The sequence below is a fragment of the Diprion similis genome, chromosome 11, assembly GCF_021155765.1.
Source record: "Diprion similis isolate iyDipSimi1 chromosome 11, iyDipSimi1.1, whole genome shotgun sequence".
NCBI lineage: Eukaryota > Metazoa > Arthropoda > Insecta > Hymenoptera > Diprionidae > Diprion > Diprion similis.
This window is the reverse complement of record NC_060115.1, coordinates 8,834,835-8,853,945: the sequence shown is the minus strand read 5'-3', so window position 1 is coordinate 8,853,945 and position 19,111 is coordinate 8,834,835. Positions and strand designations below refer to the sequence as shown.

The following is a 19,111-nucleotide window of genomic DNA, read 5'->3' as shown; positions in this document are numbered from 1 at the left end:
GAAAAGCACTACACGTCGATCAATTTCATAAAACTCAAGTACCTGTAGGTATTATAAACTATATATTTATTACAGAAGTCGGTTAACTACAGCATTTTGTGAGGTTCTATGAATCTCCGTATTCACAAAATCATACGACTAATAATAAACGCGAAAAAGTTTGGGGTGAAATATTGTTCAATAAAACGAAATGGCGAAATGAATTTGCACCCTCAACCTGCATATACATACATATATATATATATATATAATATAACCTCACCTACGCATACATATATAACAATAATAGTAAAATAAATTTTAATTTTTCGTCGAGACTGTAATACGAGGAATAACATCGTCGTTTATTGCAAAACGGAATGTCATAGCGTGAGAAAAATGGACGTATTCGTGCACTCGCGAATGACAAATAAATACAATATGAGAAAGAAATTTCTATTCTCTCGTTACACGTACACGGTGATCGTAATCCGGTAACGTGTCGTAAAACGGTTGAGAGCCGACGATCAAGATGATCGGAAAAAGAACGAGGGGCGAGGGATGGAGGCATAACTCGATGGTAACATGTATGTCTTACCGTTCGTTACACGGAATAAACAATAATAAAGTGGCGCCAATATGCGATACGTCGCGTGGAATAAAGGCCAGGAAAGGCTGTTCAAGGTATCGTCGAAGAAACGGGACGAAACGAAGGGCAAGGAAAGGAAAGGAAACGAAACGAAACGAAACGGAACGAGTGGAATAGAACGGCTTCGTCATCCGCGGTGACACAGCTATCCCAACGTTTCTGGGTAAACAAGGGCTGCGACTATATGTATACCCTCGAGCCCTTCCCTCTGCGCCCCCCAACGGCGCGAACACCACCGAGGGACGCCCGGCGTCGCGACGCCCACGCTGATTACGTTTGCACAATGAAACGCGCCGCGAGGGCGGTCGGTAAGGGTTGGAGGTCGAAAGTGGGGACGGAGATGACAGGGGTGGAGTTCCTCTCAAGACCACTTCCTACCTCGTGCCAACCCCCCCCCCCCCTCCCCCCCTCCTTGCCCCTTTTTTTATTGCCCTTGAAAGAAAGAGTTTTGTGGCCTTGATTAGCCACGATTTTATAGGAATTCATTAACCCAAAGTTTGATACAAAAAATTTTATTCACGCGAATTATGGGATGATCGGAGGATTTTAATTTTATTATTGTATAGCTGTTACAAGAAAATGTTACGGAATTTTTATGTGGACGATAACGTTCAAATGTCGTTGCTGTAAAACATCTTTTTTATATCAATGAACACGAGGAAAAATAGTACAAGTGACTATATCCAAAAATAATAGGAACACAAGTACACTTATAGAATTTTTCGCTATCGCTACAAATGTCATTTAAAAAAAAAAAAAAAAAAAAAAAAAAAAAGCTGAATACTGGGTAGTAAGTACAACTAGAAATTATTTTAGATACAAGGACTGAGCAATTTAGAATTTGTAAATTTGTATCGCATTGTTTGGGCTTGAAAGTGACAAAAATTAGAAATCATACATCACTTCTATTAAACAAGTGACATTAGTATCTAAATAATTGTATTTTCTTAAATTGATTTCTCTAACTACTTATCACTTGTTATATCGCATTCGAAGCTGCTAATTATAAAAATTATCTGTACGATGACTATCGAAATGAATACGTTATAACCCACGAGTATTGCTACAATATTCCTAAATGATCGTCCGGCCTCTTTATATATTGCCTTGAATTTATCGCGACTCAATTCCACCTCACTTCACTCGGTACGAAGAAACATTTCACGTCAAAAAAATGATTGCAAGCGTTGATGTGATTACTTACGAGTCCTCTTACTTCTTGCTTTCTTTATTTCTTTCTTTCTCTGTCTTCATTTCGATTGCCATTTACGATCGCAAAGTGATATTCATTTCAGACTTTTTATCTAGAAGAAGCGAGTGATTGTCATCTTCAATTTATGATGGAAACGCTCTTCATCAATATCCAATTTTTTTTTTGTCTCCTAGAATATATATGAGGTATTCCATCCCAAATGTGTAAACCCGTGACCCTCACCCTTTCGGATTTTTTTGATTTTTTTTTTTATATGATCGCATTGAGTCTAAAAGACACCCTCATATTTTTTTTAGATTTTTTCAAACATCCCTTGTTAAAAAAAAAAAAAAAAAAAATTTCAAAAAACGTCATTTTTTTTAAATCTGAAAAAATTCTCAAATAGCTCACCTTGAGCAGATATTGAATTATTTCGGTACTCAAAATGAATATAAAATTCATAATTGATAATATAAAATTCATTTTGAGTACTGAAATAATTCAATATCTGCTCAAGGTGAGCTATTCGAGAATTTTTTGGAATTTTGTGAACGTTAATAGCTTGTAAAACACATTAAAAAAAATCTGCCTACTACGGGTGAGAGCTTGAAAATTTTCATATGTTATTACAGTTTTTTGAGAATTTTTTCAGATTTAAAAAAAATGGCGTTTTTTTTTTTGAGTAAAATTTTTTTTTTAAATAAGGGATGTTTGAAGAAATCTAAAAAAAATATGAGGGTGTCTTTTAGGCTCAATGCGATCATATAAAAAAAAAACCGAGAGGGCGAGGGTCACGGGTTTACACACTTGGGATGGAATACCTCATATATTTACGCTTGGATGAAGTACCGAATGAATTTTTACCGCCTGAATTTCACAGGAACGTCTCAATAATGAATTGAAGTGAAATTTAATCAATTATTATTCAAGTAGGCACATACTCGACGGGGATATTCCCGGCAAAGCTTTTCAATCTCCGAGGACTTCCGATAGCAAAACGAGGAATTTTCTTAATATTAAAAAAACACAGGTTTCCGCTGTTAGTCTACAACGTCGTATCATTGACATAAATATCTTCCGAACGTCCCTCGCCCAGGCCAGCAAACTTCAAAGTTAAAAACGCAAAGAAAACTGAGATGAAAAATGGCTCGTCGGATGAATTAATCACGAGGAGGGGTTGAACTTTGTTGGACATCGACGTCGCTCCGAATTCGAAGAGTATTTTCACCCGTCCCCGATATTTTTAAGATTAATAACTTTAGTAATTTCGTACGCGAGTTCGGCCGCGTGTTTCATGCAAAAGAGGAAGCTGGGTAATTCCCGTTAAATCCCTCAAGTCTCTACCTTCGTATTCGAATAGCGTATGGCGATCAAGAGATAAATAGTAGGGAAAATGTACTGCATAGTAATGACGTTTCACGGATTTCGTTTTATTGAGAGTTTCGTCCCGGGTACACCTCGTGCTGATGCGAAGAATCGCGCGTATATATATATATATATATATATATATGTCGACGAAACAAATCGTCCCGTTGAAAAAACGATTTACCAACGCTCCGGGAGACGTTTCAATCCGTTCCTCCATTTGTTACCCCAGCAGCATCGAATCCGCGGGGTAATTCAGCGCAGACTCTATTCTGCATATATGCGACTTTGACGCTTGCGGGCCAAGGTCTCTCATCTCTCTCATCTCATCTCGTTTCGTTTCGTTTAGATTTCATCCAATATTGGAATGCCCATTATATGCAGCTCCTCTCTTTCCGCGGCTTTCTGAACTGATTCCACATCGCCTGGCGGACACTTCGTATTGATGAAAATCATCCCGCGTATCAAGGCTTCTCTTTCCTTTTTCTCTTGGCAGGAACAAAAATCCTTTTCTTCGCACCAGCGATATGTCTGCCCTGGGAATAACGAAACGACGAAGAAGAAGAAGAAGAAGAAGAAAAAGAAGAAGAAAGAGAAGAATTGAGGAAAAAATAACATAAAACGTGTTGGATACGCGATCGCAGCTTCTCTGCGATTCAATTTGCATCTTTTTGGTCTGACCTTTCGAGATGTCACTGTAAAAGATGATGTTTCGACAACATCGTTGCGAGAAATTCTTTCTTCTGTGCTGTTGATTTCGTCGAACTTAGGCAGTAAACCGTCAATATTTAACGTTCTGATCAGATCAAGTTTGCAAAAGTTTCTACGTATGCAGAAAAGATAAAATTTTCGTTGGTGTTGAAAAGGGTTGAAATCATATCGCAGATCGCTAAATCATGCGAAACATTCTGATTAATTGTATCAAAGTCCATATTTTTAAAAAAATTCTTCGTCCGAGTGATTCGAACTTTCAGTAACGATGGCTGCGGTAAAGCAACGACATTTTTAAGTGTGAAAAATCGCTTTTTTCCATACTTATATCAAGCTGACACTTTTCCCCAAGGTATAATACGGACAAGTACTCCATTAAGGCCGAGTTAGCTGTTTACCGAGATCGAAGTTTAGCTGAAAATATAATCAACGCGCGACAGAAGCGGATCCTCATTATTCCTCCGTCGTGTGCGTAGGTTTGAAGGAGAGAACACGTTCAACGGACGTGACTTGCAATAAAAATTTTCATAAGATACGCAAAGATTCCGCATCGTCTCCACATTTATAAGCTCTGCGAGATAAAAGGTGAGAGAAAATCCCTCTCGTCGTGCGATATATGCGTTTTTCGTTTTGCATGAAAGAAAAACGACGATAAAAATGTGGTATAATTCGGTGATCAAGTTAATTAGAAGATTAGCTTTTTTTTTTGGATATGATCTTCAAGCCAGTTGTGCAACTTTATTTTTTACTAAAACTCCTACTCTCGTTAAACTCGAATTTTACACGGGGTTAACCCTTTTTTTTTTTTTTACCCTCAAACTTTTATCACCGCACGAACGGATGATTCGGACGAATAATTTAAACTGTAATTCATTGTCAGACAATTTTCATCAAATCATGATATAAAAAAACGCTGATGTTTTATTTAATATTAACGAGAAGTATAAAATTTTTTATTTGACTTCAGGAATATGAAGTATATGATACGTTATAGTATGTAGATCAAAGGAGCACCTTCTTCTAAAATAACTTGTTTTTCCCAGAGATTAAGTCTCATTATGCACAAGCCGTGCATGAATTTAATATTATAATAATGTTAGAGTCGACGTGTTAAATTTTGAATTCAGAGCTGCGGCTGATCTTCGCACACCGTTGCGCGATTAAAGTTGCAGAGCAAAAAGTTAATCGGAAATAATCTCTTCGTCGTTAACGAATGGAAAATCACTTTTCGGAGTTTCTTCGTAATTTGCATCGAAAGCCACGCGGCGATCCGCTGTTCCGAAGGAGAAAAACGATCTTGATCACTCGACAACGATTCGAAAATTTGAAATCGAAAAATCTTGGGATTCGCAAAATTGCACAGACTGAGAAAACTGGTTGAGCATTTTCACTCTCTGGAGAATTAAGAGTAACTGACAACGAACCGTTTAGTCAATAGCTTCAAGATTCTCACTGAAAATTATTATTCGATATATTTCAACCAAAGTAAATTGGAATTATCACACCCCAACCTTAAGTTTCGAAATTTCGATCAATCAATAAGCATGCCTAATACGATTGTTAATAACTCACCTGAAATTTTGGCGGTAAATCGAATCAATCACTGGCACTATATATTCATCAATCGCCGAGGTTCCTCGCGTTCAATAAACACTTTTTCGATGATTAAAGACGAGCGTCACGTCGTAGGAATCTGTAAAAAAAAAAAAAAAAAATTACAGGATGAGGAAAAAATTATTTTAGTTTATATTCAATTTTTATTTTTATTTTTTTCCCTTTTTCTTTCGACACGGCAATTAAATTGTACGGAAACTTTTATACATATGTTCGTGGCTGATTTGAGACTCGAGGGGAAAACAAAAACAGCTTCTATAATCAAGCGTACATTTATAGAATGTGTACGTATGTGGAACTGCTGCGGTAGGATTGATTGAAACGTGAACGAATTACGCAATTGCACACGCTTATGTTGATAAATTAACTTCGCCCCGTCGCACCGCAGGGTCAACGAGCCACCAATTATGGCAATTACCGATTCTACCCCTGATCTCGCCACTCGGCTCAATTGCAATACAATTGTCCTCCTCCGCTCACTGGCGAGTGCACTTCTTTCTCTGAAAGCATGATTGGACTCATTGCATTGTCGTTAATTGTTTGAACTAACGTTTATGCTGCAGGTATTTTTGAATAGCCGCGGAATCTGGGATGAGAAGCATGAAAATTGTTGGAAGAAATGGTAAATTTGTTCGTAACAATTCGGTTTACAAGGTGCAGCTGAGATGTATCGAGTCCAATTCAATCAATGAAGACGAAAAACGTGTCGACATGTTGTACTATAAAAGCTGCAAATAAATCTCAAAGCAAATTGAATTCCTTACGAGCTGTCTGAGACCGTTGTATTGTCGTTCGTATAAAAGATGTCGCGTATATTTATCATACACAAGGTGTATGAGAAACGATTTTTAGATTCGTATTATAACTTGTTATTCCTTCGTCAACGGCTATTGGGTGAAAACGAATATAATTATCCGTTTCACAATCAGATGGTTTCTGTAGAATTTATTCAGGGGTTAATGAAATATCGATGAATGAAATTTATACCGTAAAATTGGAGGAAAAACGAGTTCTTAATAATATACACACTTAATTCACTCTCTCCTTGTTTTTGTGAAGGAAATTTTTTTTTTTTTAATAAAATATAAGTCTATCACGAAGGGTCGCAAATTCAGAGATTTATTTCTTGATACGTTATTCTTCTTTTGAAACGATTGAAACAGAAAAGAAAGATGAAGAGTGGGTGGTTGATTACCGTGTGAAAGATACCCGCTGCGGATGAGAGTAATAAGAACAGAAAAAGGAATATAAGTAAAAAAAAATAAAACGAGATAAAAAGTTTGGCGGTAAAAAGGTAGGATGATCAAAAAACAGAAGGATCAGATTATAGATTTTTCAATTACGCGAAAAAGTGTTTCATAGAAAATTAAAACGTAGAAAATTTTAGTATGAAAAAGTGAAAAATTTAGAAAGATTAAAAATGTATATAAAACACCGATCTACAAAATCGTCAAAATGCATATGAATATTATAATAACGATTAAAAAAATTGTCGAATAATCACAGTTCTGATGAATCCACATATTCTTTTTCCAATTTTTTTAACAGTCGGTAAAATAAATTTTCACATTATTAAAAATCAAATACCATAAAAACGTTACATTTTTCAACCATTCCACATTTCTACCCCAATTCAAATAAAATATTATCCAGGTTTCGATATTTCGCGACTGCCGCTTTCATCAAGCAGCAAGTAGTAAGTAAGTAAGTAAGTAGTAACGGTCGGCGGTTTGTCCGGCGGTGCGTCAGGAGCGAAAAACGTTACCGGTCAGCCGTATTTTTATTTTTCAACTTATATATAAAAAGTGAAAGAAAACGGTGAATACGCGAGGATCTAATCGTGATTCGCGAAGGGTGTCGTCACGACGGGCGGGCGGGCAGCAGGATCAAGCAGATTGGCGCTGCTGGTTTTCTCAGTCGCGTGTCCTGACTGACAAATGGAGGAAAAAGGGGGCGGAAGGTGGTGAGGAGAAAGATGGGGATGCCAAGTCCTTACGGTTATACGATCCTGACGACGTAGACACTGCTCTTCTCTCTGCCTACCTTTTCTCACGATCTGAATTCGCTCGCGGCGCGTTCGCGACTGAGTCTCACCTCACCTCACGCGTCGCGACGATCCCGTCCAGAATCACTCGAGGAGTGGGCGCGAGAGAGAGAGAAAGAGAGAGGAGAGGAGGGGTGAGGGGGGGGAGGAGGAGGGGGGCGGGGGGGAGAGTTAATGAAACCCCGAGGGCTTATCACCGGACTGAGAATTCTTTTTTTATAATGCAAATCCTTGAGTTTCGCATCGTAGTGTAATTTGATGTTAACGACTGCACTTCGATTTTTGTTAAAAACGTATTATTTAACCTTGATATTAATCCCGAATTGGAAATTTGTAATATCGTAATTTGAAATAATTACAGGTTGTATTTAATTTCTTCAAAAACTTTTTTGATAATAGTAAGATATTTCGATTTTTTTAGGGAATTGAATTTCAGTGTTTTTGCTTCGTACGTAGAGGTTTATTAGCTTGGCATGGGTGACGTCATGATTTCGATGTTTACAGTCAATCAAAATCAATTAATTTTTATACAGTTCGAAAAGGAAAAAATACGACCTACGCAATTATTGCCTCGTAAGCTGTTCGAATACGTTTAAAAATAACATAATGGATCTGGTCTAATTATCAGTCTAATTTTTTAACCCTTTTATATTCCAGCTGTGATTTTTACTGCCGATTATCGTTTTTTTTTTTTTTTTTTTTTTTTTCTCTTCTTCAGTATATCTGAATTTATTGCTGACATATACCCGCTTTTACAAGCGAAATTTATTTCGCGTTCGATTATCATCAATTTTCACGCGGCTCCGATTTTTTCGCAAACATCTTCTAACTTTTAGGAGTACATATAACATTGATCGTGCATTTTTGTATTTTGCGAAAAATCACACCGGAGGCAGTCCGTGATCTAAAAATTCAAGTCTGATCGGACGGCTGAGTTACTTTTTCTTTCGCGTTTACGATACCATCCTTGTTTTTGTTGAAGAATAATTACTATCATCGTTTTATCCTTTTTTCAGTTCGAGTCCCGTGAATGTATTCGAAGAAATAAATTTCCGACGGATTCAGCCAGATAACAAATAAACCGCTCGAGCCCGCGTTCGAAAATTCTTCGACGTCATAATTTCGTAGCAATGGAGAAATTGTGGGACATGTTAAATTTATTAAAAGTAACCGCATTGAATATGTCGGGTGAATAGGAGGTTGAGAATATTATATAGCTAAAACGCGACGTTCTCAACAAAGTAACTTGAAAATATCTATAAAGAATATATTTCTGCACATTTTCTCTCCGTCGAGTCTCTGTATCCACAAGCGACTTCTATAAATACTACATATTCAGGTATATTTTGCGTAACAAGGCGCAGAGAAAACTTCCATAAGGGTGTATGAATATAGATATGTACGTACATTGAAGCCTCGCAAAATATCGACTATAGCCTTCGCAAATTTAACCACTTTTCACCACGCAAAGTCTACGACGTGTTTTATACCTTGTACACACATTGCGAAATGACAATAATTCTATTCATCAGACGATATATCATCTTAATCGATTATCAATTATTATTAAGGCTACACGCCCGGAATTTCCGTTAAAATTTCTCCTTAACACATGAATGTAGTTAAGAACTGAACGCTAATTCCTATTATATCGATTTAGAATTAAAATTAATAACAACAAATGTTTGTTACACTCCTAATAATCGTAGTTTACGAGTGATTGTCACTTTTGTACTAATTAGTTATGAATCTTTTTTGTAAGCGTTATTCATCTTGCTGTATATGCGCTTTTTCTGCAGTTTGAGCTTTTTCCACGGCAGGTTAGATATACAGCTAGGCATCAGAGCTTTTAAAATTAATTAAATGTAATTCAATTCAGTTATTTCAAAGCGTTTTTTTATGCACGTTCAATTTATTACGTATTTACTTTACGTCTTTGTTTAGATTGGATTTTTGAGTGGTACGACGAGGTTGATCTGCAGATAACGGATAAAATTTTACTTTTCGTAGCTATATAAACAATCCGGACATTCGTGTGTTTTCATATTTCAAACTGATTTCACAACACCACGTATGTTTCAACAAGCGATTTTAATAGATGAATTTTCTTTAACAAATGCACTCTATTACAGTAATAATAACGATAATAAAATAAAGAAACTAAAATAAAACAATGTAAAAAGCGTAAAAAGCGGTTTTCGCCGTTCGAACGCTACAGAAACCACAGTATATCCCATGCATCATGTATAGATATATCACATACGTATAATACATATATAATGCACATACGTGTCTGTGGATTCCAATAAAGCGCGTCCGTATAAATTTGATGGCTTTGCGAAGCCAGAAAAATGCTTTTCGATCCCATACACATATTACCGTGCTTTTCCTTTGCAAAAACGAGAAGCGCCGGTGATTTCTCTTTACTTTTTTTTTTTTTTTTTTTTTTGCAACGTTGAATGGACCGCTACCGTTTGAAGAAAAAGAAAAAATATAATCGAAAGGCATCTTCGATGCGAAAAGATATGCAAGTGTGTATACCCAGATGCACCTTTACAACATGAAAGTACGGGGAATCGTAATTACTTTATGGTACTTTTTATTTATTTTTATTTTTTTCTTTTCTTGTTAGAAAACTCTTTGAAACTTATATATAATCACGCAGCTACCATCGCCGCATGAATTATTTACTTTCTCAAAAGCACACAGACACATAGAAATTGACGCGTTCAGTTCTCAGTTACCAATTAGAATTATTCATGTCGGATTAAACATTACTGAATATATTTAAATTCAAGCCCGAATAAGGATAAAACTGAATGCAGAGAGAGAAAAAAAAAAAAAAAAAAAAAAAAAACAGTAATTCTAAAACTGGTCACTCTTGATCGCAAATATTTGTCACCCTGAGAGATTTTTGTAGCAAATTTATATTCACTCGGTGCTTCGTCCTTACGCTACTTTGTGTATAGAGTGTCTGGACGTACAGGATCATACATGGGGAATCATATTTTAGGAGTAGAGTGAGATGAAAAATATGACCAGATAATTCAACGCTGTTACGATTCCTGATTCAGATGAAAGGATCAGAATTTAGCGTCAATTTAGAACAATTATTATTATTATTATATAATTATACAAGCATCGATGATCGGCTGTGCGCAGAGCGCAATAATTGTAATTGTATGTTACGGGTCTAAAATATATCGATGAATCTGGAGTACAGAGGTGTGAAAATTACAGTATAACATACTCCGAGTGATGATAATTATATTATTGACATTATAATTATGATTATTGTTACCATTGTTGCAAATTTCGTGTTGTCTAATTTTTAAGATACATTTTAAAAGCCATTTTAAACAATTCTGTACGAGTATAAGTTATAATACGTATATACGTTGCAGATATATTAATTTTTGATTCTAATTTCCGCGGTTAGAAAAGAACAATAATTTTTTCACAGGTGGAAACGGAGCTGCGAAAAGTGATAAACAGTCAAACTGCACTCGACAGTCGATATTCGAGTTGTGGAAACTACGAGGAGACTCGGAATTATTGTTATTATTACGGCTAATCGTGCCAACCTGACTGGAAATACCGATTTATCATGCAACTATGATTCTAGCAGAGGAAACTTTGGAAACTAGGCCCAGGAGGGGGAGGTTCCGAGTAAACACTTCCTTGTTTAAACAAACAATCCATCCTGCAGGATAAGACATTCCTGCATACATCGTAGGTTACACAAGTCAAATATAATTTGAAGCTCCGAAAGTAAGCCTTCGAGTTTCTTCGATGGCTGAATGAAAATTTTTAATCCCAAATTTTCTTTCGCTTTTTCCTCCCCTCTTTTTTCATTCACTTCTTCCTCCCCAAAGAGGACAAAAATAATAGCAATAATCTTGAAATCTGAAGTTCTCGACTTCACGCGATCGATATTATTAATGACAAACGAATTTAGAAACGTAGGTTAGTCTAGATAAAAATACAGACTTTCACTTACGTATAGCGTCATCTTGTGAAATCGTTTTATTGCTGCAACAGGTCGTAGCAGTTTGCCAGTATATCGTATATCTACTAGTGTGTACCGTCCACAAGAACGAGATGCAATAAAAAGATTTTCCTTCGATATTTTCTGAGTCGGTTTGATCTACTTTATAAAATACCTCGGCAAATATATACCCATAATAATAGGTGAGTATAGCGGCTAACCGCGCAAATAGTGAAGTAACCGATTACGGGAAAATCGCGATTCCTCTCGTTTTTTGCGAGCAAACATTTTCTGCTCGCCCGCCCGGAATAACTCAATTGTCCAAATTTTTATCCGACCGGTAAAAAGCTGGGCTCGATTTTTTGTCCAACACCGCTATTGTGAATTCAATGAAATCGGCACTCGGTCGCAGACTGCGTCCATCTTTAACTTTATCAACAACTTACGGAGTGCCTTAATAATTTTTGCTACTTTGTTTTCCTGCTGTTGAATGAAATAGGAATTCGCGAGGTGCAAAAAAAAACAACGTAGCCCGTATCGTGACGAGTTTATAATTTTTCATCATTTTCCCCGTTTCAAATGACGTACCAAACAAATTTTCGGCAATAGGTTTATAATAAAAAATAAGGTGCATTCTATAATATGCACGGTGTTATTTTAGTGAAACTGAAAAAGCGGTCGATAAGAGAATATGGCTGCGATTTTCTTATCCACCCCTTTTCCATTGAAACGCATACGTAAAACCAATATGTTCAATATTTACTCTACGAGGTCGAAGCAACAAAGTACATAAGTATAACAAGCGGAAGTAGAAGCGTATGTTTCTTAGCAACAAGCGAAGCAGTTGGTTCTAGGAAATGAAATGCTTAGTAGCGATTGGAGTAACTCGAGTAAAGGGTTGTTAACGGCGAGTTTACCTCTCGAAAATAACTCGCCACCATGTTCGTAAGAGTATAGAATGGAAAATACACTTTCGTCACATCTTTTGTAAACAAGCTGTTCAATAGATACGTTTTACAGCGCGAGCGACATTTGGGAAAGAATGTTTCGATCGAATCACACGTGAAAATGTGAAAAAGAGGGTAAAAAGATGTCTCACTCGACGAAACACAGATTCGACTAATGCGGTAAAAATTACTAAAATAAACTAATAATAACAAACTGTATGATAAAAAAAATTTTCAAATAAATTTACCAAATTCTGGAAGCCCGATGCAAAGTTATCAAATTTTTTTTAAATGTAAGAAGAGCTTCTCCGATTACGTCACAACGAGTTTTAAATTTGATTTACTTATAACTCGAAAACCAGCTGCAACTGCCTATGAATAAAAAAAAAAAAAAAAAAAAAATCTTACAAATATTTAAAGAATATTTCTTATTCTAATATCAAAACTTGAACAAAAAGGTGCTTTTGCATAAATATTTTTCACACAGAATTTGTGGGACAATGCGCGAGCAGGGTGGAGATAATGCCAAAAGATTTCGGGTTATGGGGGAGCAATCACTGCATGCAAATTAAGCGGATTAGCATAACTCTGTAGTGGAGACTAAGGGATAATGACGGGGTGAAGAAATTAGAGAATCCAGCATATAAGTAAAGAGGTGAGCGTCTCGGAGAGAATTGCGCGTGACGCGTATAAAATGCGGGCGCCTCGATCGCCGACGTTTTTTGGGCTTTTTGTTCTCCTTCCCTTTTTTTGCGCAACTTTTTATTCCCTTCGCGGAAAAGCGGTCGATAAATTTCACTTGACAAGGTAGTCCCTGACAAATAAGCCGGCTTTTCGTGAAATATCATAATAGCAATAACGGCGATGATTTCGTTTCTGTATCATTCGTATTTATCCAACTCTACTGGCAACGAGGGTTTGTTTTAAGGGGGTAATATAATTTATCCGTTGATAAGACAATTATGCGAATCGATTACCATTCGAACGAATTGGAGAGTAAATTTCAATTAAAATTTAAACCCTCACCGTTTCGAGATTAATGACAAAGTGTAATTAATTAAATTACACAAACTGATCGAGGCTTCTATTCTTTGTCGCAAGCTTTCAACGCGAAGGTCGGTGGGCCGTATAAAGCAGGATAAATTTCGTGCCCTTTTGTCTCCTTTATTCGATGCCTCGTAACTTCCTGCCTTCTCAATAGTAAAACGCGCCACAATGCAGCCACGTCGATAACAGATATGAAACGGTACAAAATGTAATTTTCACCTAAAAGATACCGGTCAAAATGGCCACCGGATATAGAAGCACTTGTCGTAGCTGTAAAACGAGCGGCTTTAAACAGGCCATGAGCCAGCCCTCAAACTTCCCGTTTTCACACTGCAGGCTCCAAGTTCATAGTGAAAAAAAAAGAATCAAATTCAATTCGAATTTCCACCTATAAATTCGGATTCGTGATTAACGATTTCAAAGCCCTTGGATAACATGTTATATATAAAAATATGACGATTTTTTTTATATTAGAGCACTATAACGAATCTACCATTACAAATTTCACAAAATCACTAATGCAGAAAATCTCCGCCTACAAATTCCTGCGAAAATCAGAATATTTTTAGATTTTTTGCCACCATATTCGATCTCGCAATCTGACTTTAGATTCTTCATCAGCCACCCAACAAAGTACAAATCTGATATTTCTGAGCACTGTAGCTATTATATTTGACAAGAATTCTGTACAATATTATAATCAAAACGCTCAAATACATCGAAAATAGCAGCATTAAAGACCTCGCGAAGTGCTTTAGGTTTAATATATTGTATCACGATGCAATGAATAGAAAAGATGTGTCGAGGGAAGAATGCGGGCCGAATTGAATCTTCTTTCATAAAATATATGTTGCGTTGTGTGTGGATCTTATATCCTGCTCGCTCTTTTTCCTCTTATCTGATGGCTGTGAAGAGATTTGCTACATACGCACGAGTTTATTCGTGGGTACTAAAACGTTGCTACATCGATTAAGGGGAAGCCGCGATAAAGTATCTAAGTGCGGCATTTTTCAATGTAACTAATTCAACCAATCTTCGTAATAAATAACAATCCGTGTATCGAGAGTAGGAAATTGTTTTCTTTTCCAAGCACCTGAGATCAGGATAGGAACCTTTGAGACTAACGATAGGTCAGAGTTTAGGCAAGAAAGCGAGAGTTTCTTACCCGTAGTTACACCTTGAATATCCACCTATTTTTATACATCTTGGCAACGTATAGAAGAATAGATTTGTGCATGTAACGTATATTCCTGAGGCGTTGGTGCGGGATAATGTCTTTTTCTTGGCTGATTTTTTCTCACTTTTCTTTACCTTTTCTAAAGCTTTCCTTTACCGAAGGTGCGGACAAGTTGGAAAGAGGATAAAGTTTCTCCAAGGAAATCGAGAAATTGATCAGTGCTCATTCACCTGCTGCCATTTTCGAGGTCAACTTCTTTTCAACGGACGATGCGGTTTCACCTTCCCGTTCCGTGTAGAAAACTTTCGAAATAAAGTTAATGTAAGAAGAAAAAGCGAGAAAAAAAGTTGCCTATAATTGAGTATAAACTCGCAGCAAGAAGTATTTGCGAAAACTTTGAGATTCGAATTTGACCAAGATTCAAACTTTTGATACCGTAATTGGATTTAATCATAATGAGACCGAAGTTTAGTCAATTTTTGAGAATACAAACATTTTTGAGACGACAGATTTTCTCAAAAAAATATTCTCTCATCTCCAGAAACATTTCTCATTACAATTTCTCTATACATATATATACTAGTTAACGTAAGAGTACGTTTTTCAATTTTCTGTATACCTATACTTACCCTCAAACGTGATGAAAGCAGGACTTGACAATCGCCGGTAACAAGTTTGGAATCTGCTCTTACTATCGAAAGCATAAAGCGACAAAAGGTTGCTGTGTTATCGACTGGGACGAGCTTTCGGTAGACATAAAGCTTGCATGAAAATCTCTGGAGATAACTCAGCGTTGGGAATAAAGCAGTGCAAATTTCTCAAGAGTTTTTCGAGTTTCCACTTTTCGACACGCATCGAGACAAAAGGAGGGGGCGAAATTTTTTTACACCTAACAATCAAAATAGCGAAAGATTAAATAAATCGAGAATAAAATGGAGCAAGAGATGTTTGCGAGAAGAATGAAAGAAAAAAAAATCGGATCTTTAAATCGAAAGTTTCTTCCCATTCTCGGCTTGCGTCGCATTTTTCGGATTAACGCTGTTAACTTTTGTCGTAAAACCAAAAAGTAAACAATGAAAAATAGAAAGGAAAAAAAAAAAAATAAAAAAAACCCGCCAGCCTGCAGCGCAAGCACGCCTCAAGCTGAATGGAGGATGATGATTGCCATGCGCAGATCCCCGCAGCGCCATTCAATCGATCTCGGCCTCCTTTCAAGCTCGCTAAAGAGGCAAGCTCGCACGTGTGTGCTTTCAAGAGAGAACAATTCGAGCTGATCGAAGTGAAGAAGAGGAAGGAGTAGTGAAGAAAGACGAATAAGAAGATGATTGGGAGATACGACAAGAATGAAAAAGGAAGCGTACAAACAAGCACAGCTGATCAATTACCCTTTTTTTTTTTTACTTTCACAGAACAAGTTATGAGGCAAAGGCTCTAAAATCCTGTACGACGGACGTTGTACTACAGAAACACGAAGGAAATTGGCTGCGAGAGGATCCCAAACTTAATCTCTGTCGGTGGGCAGCCCTTTTCGAGGGGTATATATATATATATATATATACATAACACAAGGGTATTATATGTAATACCAACACTCGGTCCGGTCTAAGAGGATTTTTGCTGTATTTTGGTCCGGTGTGAGATTAGCGATATGCCTTCGGCTTAAAATCGCACTTTAAAAAAGCTTAACGTCACAGAGAGTAATTGGGAATCCAGGGTGGGAGAGGAGAGCCAAAGGACGGTGGGATAAAGTGAAGATGAAGAAGTGAAAGCTCGCGTGTAAATGAAAGTTTCTTAAGAAGGGTAGATTTAGAAATTAAAAAAAGAAAAAAATAAAAGGAAAAAAAAAAACAACTGCAAAAGAAAGTGATTCGCTCATTTATCTCTCATTATAATTAATTTTCATGCGCAGAGATGTGCAGGAGGTGGAAAACCCACGTCGCGTCGGCAACAATGCAAACGAGAAATATAAGGGGACGATATAAGACAAAGGAGGGTTGATTTTTTTTAAAAAGGATCGCGAACATCGCGTGATTTTCCTTCGGATGATAATATCGGCTGTCTCATGGCCGTGAGGTGATAATATTCTTCGATCGATTATCGGTCAGGAGGTGGTGAAAAAATTTTAGTCAATGACTTTTAGCCTATTCTTCAAGTTTTTTGAACACATACTTTGTCCATAAATTTTTTTTAAATCTAGCCACAAATTTCGCGAATTCGTGAATTGTAATTCGGCGAGAGGTTATTTAATTTTCTTAAATATTTTATTTCTCATTTTCCCTGGTGAATTTTCGTGCGACGTTGACTTTGCGGGGAATGAAAATCGATGTAATTGATTTGCGTCGAAAATTTCCTTATCCGACGAAAGGAAGCGAAGGGTGGATACGACAAGGCTCGAATTACATCGGGTTACAGGTGGTTGCGCGCGGTCCGATGCGGTAGGTAACGGGGCGTGGTTTTGTAGTACTAAACTGATTCGCCAATTTACTTTGGTGTAGTACTCGAGGCAGATCTTTGCAAATGCCGGGTTTAAACAGCCCGGGTATTATTTACTCGGGTGATTGAATCGCGGGCGAATTTTTATCGGGGTAGATTTTCTTACAAGGGTTTTGTATTTTAACTCAGATATGTCGAATTCATTTCCGCCGGACAATCCGATACGTCTTTTATTTTTAACAATTTTTTTTTCCCTCCTCCATCGACGATTAATTTTACATTCATTTCCTTTATCCACTCTTGATCAACCTGTTGTTCAATAGAGAAATTCTGACAAGGACCAAAGCGTCGTTTGAAGAGAAACAAACATTTTTGTTTACAGGATGTACCGAGGTGAAAAGACGCCGCGTCCTGAAGGACGGCTAAATCGAGCGTCGAGACCGTTATTGCGATGGAAATTTCAAACGGGAAATTATATATATATACTCGTCCAGTTATTGCGCATCGTTAATTTAATCCCCAGTACTCCTGGATATTTCATCTCTCATCCAAGGTTAACGCATCGATCCTTTAATCATATAAGTTGGTGAACAATTTCATTAGCGATAATTTTATTCGCTCTTTTGCCAAATAACAATTCTAGCAGGTTGATTTACTCAATTCAGTAGGTCAGCCTCAAAAACTGACGACCATTTTATCCTAATTTATTACATAATTCAAAGGACGTAAGGACGCTTGGACATACTTTTATTTTTACACTTGAAAGAGTGACGAAATTTTGAATAATTTGCAATGTATACACAATTTAATGCTTGCCAAGAAAGGAACGAAATGTAAAAAGGGTCTCGTTGAAATTTGCGCAAGTGCTAAAGAAGGTTTGCATATTAAATCAGGATGATATACACAACAGAAGGTTCTTCGACCGTCAAGAATTTGATTTAGAACTTTTTGCACACTTTTAATGTCTAGAATCATTTTATTCTTCCTCAAGATGAAGTACATTTTTACTTCAAAAATATTTAGGGAAAATTCAACCAGTAAAACTCAATTTTTTCTTCATTCAATTATCTAATAGAATTTAAAATAAATATTCCTCCCTAATTTCTGACTTTCATTTTTTTATTCTGTTCCGTTTTTATTCTTTTCATCCGCAACGTTGCATTCCAAGTAATAATCAACTAATGTAATGAATTATGCTTTAAAATTAATTGAAAAAATAATTTGAAATGATTTTTGAATTCCTTTATTCTTTATACCAAAAAGTGAAAAAGTAAATATGAACCGAGTATATTCTTACTGGTAATAAAAATGAAGAAAAATTAATCAAACGTTGCTGTAAATAAAAGCACAATACTTGTTCATCAGATTTCTACACTTTTGATAAACATAGTCAAAGATTGCTTGAAAGTATTTATTCCTCAGGATGTATGAAAAAAAGGATGTTTGATTTGTTTGAACCAACTTGAGACTGTTTAAAAAATAATATAATTTAACCAAACGAGTTATAGCAGCTTCAATTCAACGGTTTCAAATTTTCTATCCAACATTCTCAAATGTATCGCAGTCTGAACGTTTTTTCTCCACACCTAACTTATTTTCTATTATTGCATATCGAAACAAGATCTTCTCCGACCATCTGACTAGACGCTCGTAGTAAAATACGCTAAACAGTATAACCCGCAAATTATCGAGCACCGGAAATTCCTCGACAAAATAATGATCCAAGATGAAAAATGACTCGATTTGCATCCCTTGCGGGGGTAAATAAAAGAAAGAAAGAAAACTCCCGTAAAGAGTAAAAACGCAGAGTGTATGAATAAAGAGATATAGAGGCGGGAGCTGCAGGGGTTGGAAAAGCTCGGGTGGGAAATGGTTCTGCGTATATCTGGGCAACGTCGCGCTGGCGCGGGCGAGGCGAGGCGAGGCGAGGCGGCTCTAGAGCCGAGGGGATGATTCCGCTGATTC

The 19,111-nt window shown here is 36.7% G+C and overlaps 1 protein-coding gene across 1 annotated transcript in view; it reads right to left on the bottom strand.

Annotated features, from left to right (window-relative positions):
• Positions 1-7,573, bottom strand: part of LOC124412408 (synaptotagmin-5) — a 53,397-nt gene extending 45,824 nt beyond the window's left edge. The window contains exons 1-2 of the mRNA XM_046892258.1: positions 7,507-7,573; positions 5,469-5,589 (exon numbers count right to left, since the gene is read on the bottom strand). The gene's annotated coding sequence lies outside the window, so the exon portion shown is untranslated. The remainder of the gene's footprint in view (positions 1-5,468; positions 5,590-7,506) is intronic.
• Between the last annotated feature and the right edge of the window lie 11,538 nt (positions 7,574-19,111).